Below are 11,142 nucleotides of genomic sequence, written 5' to 3'. Positions count from 1 at the left end.
CAACAGAGGCCCAGTAGCAGTAGCCAAAAACCTCCAGAACTCAATCACCGCCATGTTCACGACTGCTCTGCACAGGCTCTGACAAGTCTGACCCATCAGTGAATCTGCAGACAGACCGAGGTATGCAGAACCTCTGACTGAAATCTTGAAGCTGGCTCAGAGTGGGACTGGGCCTCCCCCTCCCACCTTCCTAGTTTACCAGTATCTTTACAGCCACACCCACAAACTGCCCCTGGCACCATATAACCTCATCAATGGCCATGATTCAGAGACTCAAAAATAAAGCTCCTTGAAGAGAAAACATAGGCCTCACCCATGAGTGAATATGCTGTATAATCATATTCTAAATTTTAGAATTCCTGGAGCACTCTCATACTCTACTCTACTGATGTACCAAGAATAGGATACAACATTTGATGGAATTTAGTAAACATGTTTGTAATCTCTTTTAGAAGGGCTCCATCCCAGTGGAAAGCCAGCAAGAACGTTCTGTTGTACAAGAAGGGAGACATCCACAACATCAACAACTATCTCCCGATCTGCCTGTTGTCCATCGTATAAAAGTTGTTCACTCGAGTCATCCTCAATAGAATTGCAGAACACTAGGTGAGACGGAAGTGGAAGTGCGGCGGAAGGGGGCCACGGGAAGCGTCGGTGGCGTTCCTCTCTCCCTCTCAACCACAATAACAGACAGAGGGCCAGCGTAGTTTCTTTGAAATCAAGTAATCAAGAGGGAAGATTTGAAATTTGTTTTTTGATACTGGTGATAACGCAAAAATGGGTCCAAGAAAGAAAATTGTTAAAACATGTCTCATGAGTAATGAAATCCTTGATGAAACCATACCAGATGAAACAAAGGACTATATGAATCAACTTTCACATGAAGTGCTTTGCCATATTTTTAGGATATCATGGAATGTCTGTCCCAGAAGCTAAAAGAAGCAGTGACCTTGTATCTCAGAGTTGTGAGGGTTGTGGATCTCTGTGCAGGGCGGTGGTGGGAATACATGCCAAGTGGCTTCACAGATTCCAGTTTTCTAACACTATTGAAAAAGATGCCAGACGTTGAACAGCTGTATGGCCTTCACTCTAGATATCTTGAGAGAAGAAGAGTACGGGGCCATGAGACGTTTAGCAATCCCGGAGTTCTGGAAGCTCTGCAGGCATGCTCAAACCTAGTGGAGTGGATGTTCCTGAAATTCCTTGTATTCCAATGCTCAGGCACCTTTACATGGGGTGGGTAAGACTCACTAAACCACAGCCCTTCAGAGATTTTCTTTGTATCAGCTTGCAAACTTTCGTCATGAGAAACTGCAGGACCCACAAACTCCTTGAAATATGTCCCTTTAGTAACAGGTTTAGCCTCTGCCCGAAGCTTGGAAGTTTCCTCAGTTTGAAACTCTTCACCTGGGATATGTAGATGAGTTTCTGCTGCAGAGTAGAATGACTAATGCTGATTTAGTGAAGTATGGTTTGGCTGATGTGGTAGAGAATCCCAGTATCATCACTGATATAGGGATGAAGGCAGTCAATGAAGTTTTTTCCTATATCAAGTATCTGGCAATTTATAATTGCCCCCATCTACATAACCCATTCAACTGGATATCAGACCACTCCCGATGGACTCAATTGGTCGATATCAACTTAGTGCAGTGCCATGCTTTAAAGTTGGATTCTTTTGGCCAGTTCATTGACTTGTTACCCAGCCTGGAGTTTATTTCCCTGGACCAGATGTTTCGTGAGCCACCCAAAGGCTGTGCTCGAGTTGGCCTGAGTGCAGGCACAGGAATTGGAGTTTCCTCAGCCCTGGTAGCAACCAGAATTTTAACAATGAGAATGATAATAATGCCCAGAACACTAGGCGAAGGACAACCATGCAAGCAAGCCGGGTTCCGAAAGGATTCAGCACAATCCACACAGTGACCAAGCTCATTGAAATTTCGCGAGAGTTAAGATGCTGCTCTGCCTAATATTAATTGATTTAAAGAAGGCCTTTGATTCTGTTGAGACTGAAGTGGTCATCGAAGCCCTAGCCAAATTGGGCGTTCAAACTCAGTACATCAGGATCCTCCACGAGCTGTACTATGGATTCACCACCAGGATCTCATCATTCTACTAAGAAGTGATCATCAACATAAAGAGAAGGGTTCAGCAGGGTGATATCATTTCACTGAAACTCTTCAGTGCCACCTTCAAGAACATCATGCGACACTGGAATGGGAAGAAATGGGAGTGAAGATAGACGGTCCGCAAATACACCACCTCCGCTTTGCTGATGACATTGTTCTAATAACACCAAACATTAGCCAAGCGACACAAATGCTGGCCGACTTCGACCATGAGTGTGGAAAGGTCGAACTGCAACTGAATCTCACCAAGACAATATTCATGAAAAACGGACTAGTTCCTGACATTCCATTTGCTCTCAATGGAATGAACATCTCCAAATGCAACAGTTACATGTACCTAGGTCAAGAACTCAACACAATGAATGACCTGTTACCTGAACTGCACAGGAGGAAGAGAGCAGCATGTAATGCCTTCAAGAGCATCGAAGAAGTTAAGAGAATGAAGAACCTCCAGCTCTGGGCACATATTTTCAACTCCACCTTTCTTCCTGCACTAACATACGCCTTAGAGACCAGGGCTCTACAAAAAGAGGATGAGAACACAATTCGGGTCTCTGGAAAAGGAATTGAAAGAGCTATGCTTGGAGTATCATGTTTCACTCAAGTGAGAGAAGGAATCTGGAGATCAACAATCAGGGACGCTGTCTCATTCGCCAAGGTACCTAAAATCAGATGGGCCAGACACGTAATGCGATTTGGAGATGACCACTGGACTAGAGCTGTTACTGACTGGATTCCAAGGGACGTCAAAAGAACGCCTGGTCACCCACCTATGGGATGGTCAGACTTCTTCGTCAAGACCCTAAATGAGAGACTACCCCAGGCAGCCACCCCACTCCGGACTGCCGCCCTGGCTGGTGGCACGCCGACCCTCAGCACCACAGCCGTTTGCTCTTCCTGCCCAGGTGTGTGACGTCCCCCGACCCGCCCTTCCTGCATCCCAGACAGCCTCTAGGACTCAGCTATTGTGTGGCAAGGGGCTTAACCTAATCCTCAGGGGCATGGCCTCCTTTTTGGCTGCAGTTATTTTCTCGACACCCAGCAATCTGTTGTTACATCTCAGCCTTCATTACATATGTCCACGAGTAACATCCTAGCTACCCAAAAACCAGTAGGACAAGAGACCACTAGTCTATCCTAATTTCACCCAAACACCAATGAATACAAGTACCTGTGCAAAGCCCAATGTAAAAGAGCACATTCTCCAAAAGCATCACATGAGGCCTCACATAAGGATTAGAGGAACATCTGAGAGAAAGGACATGTTCTAGAAGGGGAAAATAAAAGGACAATCACCATAGACCGAGCCCATCCAGAATCCTTTCTCACAACAAGAGGGAACAGTGATAGTGAACTTGAAGGTCCCTCTTCCATACCACCACAACTACATGAAGAAACAGCAAAATCCCCACCACAAGGAGAAGACGATGAAAGGAGTCCAGACGCCTCAATAGGCGTTTCCTACAAACTTGAGCTCTCCGATAAAGAATTCAGATTTGAAATGCTGAAGATGTTCAATGAACTCAATGTAAAGATTGAAAAGGTACCCATTAAATTAAAAGAGGACCTGACAGAAACGATACAATAGACAGCCAAGAAAATATGGGAAAAAATGAGAGCAGAATTAAAAAAGCTACAAAAATAAATGTCACGAATGAAGGATTCAATAGATGAAATATAAAACTCAGTGGGTGCCCTCAACAATAGAATGGGTACAGCCGAATACAGAATCAGTGAGCTTGAAGAAGAGCTGCAGGAAGCCTACAGGCAACAATAAACAATGGGAAGAGACCTCAAAATAGCTCTAGGGAGAATCAGAGTCCTAGGGGATGATTTCAAGAGGAACAACATTAGAATCATCAGAGTACCAGAAGGACAGGGAAGCAACCCCAATGAAAAAGCCACAGTCAAAAAATTCATTGCTGAAAAGTAGTCAGAGCTGGAGAATGCAGACATCCAGATTCAAGGAGCCAGAAGGGTGCCAGCTAAAAGAGATTCTAACAGAAAAACTCCAAGACATGTCATAGTTAGAATGATAGGCCTCATGGATAGAGACACAATAATATTGCAAACAGCAAGGTCAAAGAAGGAAATCACATACAAAGGAGCACCCCTTAGATTCACAGCAGACCTATCAGAGGAAACCCTCCACGCCCAAAGGCAGTGGTGGAATATAATGAAAAAACTCAATGAAATGAAAGCTTCACCAAGAATACTTTATCCGGCTAAACTCTCATTCAAACTCGAAGGAACGATACACTATTTTGTGGATAAACAACAACTCAGGAACTTCATAGACTCAAAACCAAACCAAAACGAAGGACTAAAGGGGCTACTGTAAGACAAGAAAAACCCCTACAAGCACAACAAACCCTTACAGAAAGATGGCACAAAACACCATGACAATAATCTGTCTGTATGTCGATGGTCTTAATTCACCAATTAAGAGACACAGAGTGGCAAAATGGATTCAGAGACTGAACCCAACATTCTTCTGCCTCCAAGAAACACATCTGAATAGCCAGAACAAACACAGACTCAAAGTCAAAGGATGGAAAACAATCCTGCAAGCAAACAACTCCCTCAAAAATGCTGGGGTGGCCTTACTAGTATCGGACAACATAGACTTCAGGTTGAAAAAGATTAGAAGGGATAGTGAAAGCCAATTTTTACTAATCAAGGTATATGTACAGCAGGAAGAAATCACACTCATAAACATGTATGCACCCAATGAGGGACCTGCCAAATTCCTACAACAGCTGCTAACAGACCTTAAGAAGGACATTGCAAGAAACACAATAGTAGTTGGAGACTTCAACACCTCCCTATCACCTATGCACAGATCAAGAAGATTAAATAAGGAAATACTGGCTTTGAAGGAAGAAATAGAAGAGAGAGGGCTAATAGATCTATACAGGGCTTTACATTCCCCCCCAGAAAAATGAATACACATTCCATTCCAGAGCACATGCAATATTTTCCAGAATAGACCATGTGCTGGGCCACACAACATACCTCAACAGAATCAGCAAGATAGACATTGTATCAGCTATCTTTTCAGACCATGATGCACTGAAGATAGAAGTTAATCATGTACAGATGCAGAAAACCAAATCAAACACCTGGAAATGAAACAACTCGATGTTGAACAATGAGTGGGTCAGGAAGGAAATCAAGGGAAAAATCAAAAGGTACCTAGAAACAAATGAAGATATGAGCTACCAGAACCTGTGGGACGCAGCTAAAGCCATAATAAGGGGAAAATTTATAGCTCTGCAATCATTTCTCAGGAAGGAAGAAAAGGCCCACATATATAACTTGACTTCACAGCTCAAGATCTTAGAAAAGGACAAAAAAAAAGAGCCCAAACCAGGCAGAAGAAAGAGATAATAAAACTTAGAGCAGAAATCAATGACATGGTTGTAGGGAGCCATTTTACCTTACTGATCTTATCCTGTCACTATTTGTTTAATCACTAGCTAACCCCATGCCACACCTAGCAAAGGTTGCCACTCCTAATCTTACTGATCTTATCCTATCAGTATTTGTTTATTACTAGCTAAATCCCGTGCCACACCCTGCATTTCTGTTGGGGGTCCTGGCACCACCTCCTCCCAACAGGGAGGTATAAAATACTGTAACTGCCATAGAATAAATGCCTTTTCTCTCTCCTCCGGGCTCTGCGTCTGTTCTTTCGGCTGCGCCCTACGAAGGGTTCGCCCTGCTGAACAGAACGAGACCTCCACATCGACTTCCACACCTGGCGCCCAACGTGGCTGTCGAATTCACGGAAAAAGTGAGTATTTCTGAGGGTCGCCTTTCTCTTGGCACACACCGTGGTGCGGGAATGGCCTACTTACCCTCTGATTCCTCCATCCCTACCTACTTCTGGGAATCCCCAGTTATTTGCATCCTTTGTGTTATTTGCATCCTTTGTCTCGCTAATTTTATTTGGATCTTAAATGAGATTTTTAAGGCGAGAAAAAGTCAGCCATTTTCAGAGATTCAGCACCGTGTTTCCGAAATTGAGATTTTTTTGAGGAAAAAGTATGAGAGTTCAGAGACTTCCTCAGTCTTTGGGGATGAGGCACCCCCCATGCAGGGGACTGACTCCTCCCACGCAGAGGCACCTCTGAGACTTTATCCTGTGACTTCTGATATCCCTGATCCCTCTCCTCCGGAACTTAAATCCTTGCCCCTGGAGGACAAGGCTACCCAGGTAGATGAGGAGGAGAGGTGTAAGCTGGAGGACAAGGCTACCCAGGTAGATGAGGAGGAGAGGTGTCAGCCGTCAGCTCCACCACTCCATTATCTGTCCCATGACACTGCCTTTTTTAATCCCCCATACGCCAGTGAGGCACCCCGCCAGCTTGCCCAGGACACTGCCGCCTTAATAAGGCAGGTGGTTCAGGAACTAGTGAGTGCCCTGCAGCCTTCTACCCTCTCCCAAGAATCTAGTGCAAATTCGGTCTCTCCTCCGCCCTGCCACACTCTAGCTTCAAAACCTATGGCTGCCTTCCCAGTTACCAGGTCCCATTCTCGGGCCCCCAAATACCCCACCTCTGCCACGGCTCCACCTGATGATGATCCCTCAGACAGAGAAGTTGAGGAGGCCGATCAGCCTGAGGAAGGGGCACATTCCCAAGAGGAAAATTCCCCTCAGGACGTAGCTCCGCAGGCACCAATCCGCCAAAGCTACCGTAGATTGAAATTCGAAGACCTGAAAGATTTAAAGGCCGCTGTCTCTTCTTGCGGCCCCACTGCTCCTTTTACGCTTGGCCTTTTGGACTCCTTTTGTGAGGGATGGCTCACGCCGAACGACTGGTTCTCAGTCGCTAAGGCTGTCCTGAGTAGGGGAGACTATCTCTTGTGGAAAGCAGATTATTTAGAACGATGCCAAGAAATGGCGTGCCGCAACGTCGAGGCAGGAGGTTCTTCCTCATCCTGGATCTTTGCTAAATTTCAGGGTCAGGCACCCTTTGATTCTAATGAGGTGCAGGCTCAATTTCCCCCAGGGCTACTTGCCCAAATACATGTGGCTGCCCTCCGGGCCTGGAAGGCACTTCCCTCTAAAGGGTCGGTGGTAACATCCTTAGCCAAGGTTTGTCAGGGAGCTAACGAGCCCTATAGTGATTTCATAGGGCGCCTCACGGAGGCGGCTGAAAAACTCATGGGAAACGAAGAGACGGATAATGAGCTGATCCGCCATTTGGCCTATGAGAATGCTAACCCCATCTGCCAGGCCACACTCCGCCCCTATAAGCGTGGGAAGACCCTCTCAGAATACATTCGGCTATGCTCCGAGGTTGATCCCACCACCCAAAAAATAGGGCATGCTATAGGGGCTGCCTTCAAACAGTTCTCTATTCAACCATCGAGCAGTCAGAACAAGCTGTGCTTTGGCTGTCAGCAGCCTGGACATTTCTTAAGAAACTGTCCCAATAAAAAATCGCGGCCCAGACCTAGAAGTCCTTGCCCTAAGTGCAAACAGGGTTTCCACTGGGCGTCAGAGTGCCGCCAGAAGGCCAGGCCGGGAAACTGGGCACAGGGCCAGCCCCAGGGCCCCCAGTCCGCTCCCTCTCCCGTGTCTGGGGCACCTCAGAATCATGGGCCGTTCAACCCATCGGCGTCCAGCCCCCAATTCGCTCCCTTTCCCATGACCGGGGCACCTCAAAATCATGGGCTGTTCAACCCATCGGCACCCAACCCCTCTGCAGAGCCATCCCATACTCAGCCGGATTGGATCTCTGTGCCACCTCCCGCACAATATTAGTCAAAGAACAGGGTCCCCAGATAGTGTATGTCAACGCCTGTGGCCCTTTGCCATCTGGAACTTTTGGCCTAATTATTGGGCGAGGCAATATGCTTCCTCAGGGCTTGCAAGTACTCCCCGGGATTATAGATGCTGATTTTCAAGGGCAGATTGGAGTAGTAGTTGAATCACTCTCCCCATTTTCAGTCTTGGACGCTGGCGCGCGGCTAGCACAGCTAATACTCATTCCAATAACAACAGTACAAAAACCACCCCCAATGTCAGAGACTTTTGCATTTTTTGCCCAACGCATTCTTAATCACAAGGGCCTGATGACTTTAGAGATCAACGGGAAGGAATTTTTAGGTCTGATTGACACTGGTGCGGATGTAACAGTCATTGCTGAAAAAGACTGGCCAAAAAGGTGGCCCCTCACCCCCTCACTGACTCACCTTCAGGGTATAGGTCAATCCCAAAACCCTATGTTAAGCTCATTTACGCTTGATTGGCGCACCAAGGAGGGAAAATCCGGGATGGTACGCCCCTATGTTCTGCCCGGGCTCCCACTCAATCTCTGGGGCAGGGATATTCTTTCACAAATGGACCTTATACTAATTGATGCCAAGGGCCTAGACATGCTCCTTTCAGCAGGTTATTCTCCCGGAAAGGTTCTAGGAAAATACCTCCAGGGCACGCCTGTGCCGCTAGCCCTCGACCCAGTGAAAAATGACCACGCAGGCTTAGGTCTATTCTCAGTAACTGCCACGGCTCCTCCTGCACCCCATACGGATAAGATCATATGGAAGTCCAATGAGCCTGTATGGGTGGACCAGTGGCCGCTTCCCACTGAAAAATTACAGGCCGCCAGGTTGTTAGTGCAGGAACAACTCGCAGCGGGACACATAGAACCCACCTCTTCCCCCTGGAACACACCCATTTTTGTTATAAAAAAGAAAAACGGCAGTTGGCGACTGCTGCAGGATCTACGAGCAGTAAATAAAACCATGGTCATTTTCGGGGCGCTTCTACCTGGACTGCCGTCCCCAGCAGCCATTCCTTCAGAAATGTATAAGATAGTACTCGATTTAAAAGACTGCTTCTTTTCAATTCCCTTGCATCCTGATGATCGCCCCCGTTTTGCCTTTAGTTTGCCAGCTATTAATTATAAAGAGCCCATGCAACGTTTTCAATGGAAGGTCTTACCCCAGGGAATGGCAAATAGCCCCACACTGTGTCAAAAATTTGTAGCTCAAATTCTTGCTCCCATTAGGGCACAATGGCCCGACATCTATATGATCCATTATATGGATGATATACTGCTTGCTGGATCTGACCCACAGGCCACTATGCTCTGTTGCAATCAGGTGATCCGTGCGTTTACTCAGTCTGGCTTTCAAATTGCCCCCGAAAAAATTCAGATCGCTGACCCTTATACCTTTCTTGGATTTCGTCTTCAGGGGTCCCGTGTACTTTTGCAAAAAACGCAGCTGAAGCTTACTTCATTAAAGACACTACATGATTTTCAACAACTGCTTGGGCATATTACATGGCTCAGTCCCTATCTGAAACTTACCAAAGGAGACCTTATGCCCCTTTATGACCTTTTACGCGGTGATGCTGATCCTTCTTCCCCTCGGAGTCTGACACCAGCAGCCCGAAAATCCCTAGTTCTCATAGAAAAAGCGATTGAAGGTCACTTTGTTTGCTCTCTAGATTATCAGCGCCCTTTTCACCTCCTTATCTTCGCTACTCCTCATTCTCCCACGGGCTTAATTTGGCAGGAAAACCCTGTTTCTTGGATTCACCTTCCTGCCACACCAAAGAAAGTTCTTGTACCCTACTATCTCTTAGTGGCATCCTTAATTATTGAAGGAAGGAGTTTCTCTCGCAGACACTTTGGTCTTGAACCGGCTTCTGTTATTCAACCCTACAATAAGGAACAGATAGATTGGCTTCTTCAAAATACTGATGATTGGTCCATCGCCTGCGCTTCCTTTTCAGGAATTTTAGATAATCATTATCCCCCCAATAAGTTGATACAATTTATGGCTTTACATCAATGGGTTTTTCCTGTTGTCACTAAGACCAGCCCTATCCCTGGGGCTAAAGTGATTTTCACTGATGGATCCTCTAATGGCCAGGCCGCCTATGCCTGTGAGGGTGAGACTGTTTCTTTTTCCACAAAGGAGTCCTCTGCTCAGCTGGTTGAACTCACAGCTGTTCTAATGGTTTTTAAAAATTTTTCCCTTCTTCCTTTCAATTTATACACGGATAGTGCCTATGTGGCCTTCTCTATACCATTACTGGAGACTATTAGTTACATAAAACCCTCCTCCCCTGCAACGTCATTGTTTTTGCAAATCCAACAGTATATTCGCTCCCGGCGAGCTCCATTTTTCATAGGTCATCTTCGTGCCCACACTAACCTCCCTGGGCCACTGGCGGCAGGTAATCACTTGGCAGATTTGGCCACCCGATCTTTCACAGTGCTAACTCTACAAGCAGATCCGCTGCAGGAGGCCACAACTGCACATGCCCTCCACCATCTGAATGCTCAAACTCTCCGCCTTATGTTTAAAATCACGCGTGAGCAGGCACGGCAGATTGTGCGCCAGTGCCCTTCCTGTGTATCCCTTCTACCCGTGCCTCACTTAGGGGTCAATCCCCGAGGACTAGTCCCTAATGCCATCTGGCAAATGGATGTCACTCATATTCCTTCCTTGGGCAGCTTAAATATGTGCATGTGACTATTGATACCTTTAGTGGGTTTGTTTGCGCCTCAGCCCAGACTGGAGAGGCCTCAAAAAATGTCATTGCTCATGTCTTGCACTGCTTTTCTATACTGGGCAAACCACAGCTAATAAAAACAGACAATGGTCCAGGATACACTGGAAAAAAGTTTGAGCATTTTTGTAAGAAGCTGCAGATTTCCCATCATACAGGGATCCCCTATAACCCTCAAGGGCAGGGGATAGTGGAGCGAGCCCATCTCACTCTTAAAACATATATTCAAAAGCTCCAGACAGAAAAGGAACTGTACCCAGCCTCGCTTTCCCCTAAGACGTTACTATCTCATGCTTTGTTTGTCATGAACTTTCTTATACTGGACAAAGAAGGTCGCAGCGCAGCGGACCGTTTTTGGCATACTTCCACCAGCCACACTTATGCAAAAGTAAGGTGGAAAGACCCTCTGAGTGGTCTATGGAAGGGCCCTGATCCAGTCCTTATATGGGGCCGAGGATCAGCCTGCATATTTGATGC

General features: G+C 46.4%; 1 pseudogene; it reads left to right on the top strand.

The window, feature by feature from the left end:
- The first annotated feature begins 707 nt into the window (after window positions 1-707).
- LOC101541967 (F-box only protein 38-like) overlaps window positions 708-11,142 on the top strand; it is a 44,863-nt pseudogene continuing 34,428 nt past the window's right edge.

The sequence above is a fragment of the Sorex araneus genome, chromosome 4 (assembly GCF_027595985.1).
Source record: "Sorex araneus isolate mSorAra2 chromosome 4, mSorAra2.pri, whole genome shotgun sequence".
Classification (NCBI taxonomy): domain Eukaryota; kingdom Metazoa; phylum Chordata; class Mammalia; order Eulipotyphla; family Soricidae; genus Sorex; species Sorex araneus.
The sequence above is the reverse complement of the archived record's forward strand: the minus strand, read 5'-3'. Positions and strand labels throughout refer to the sequence as shown.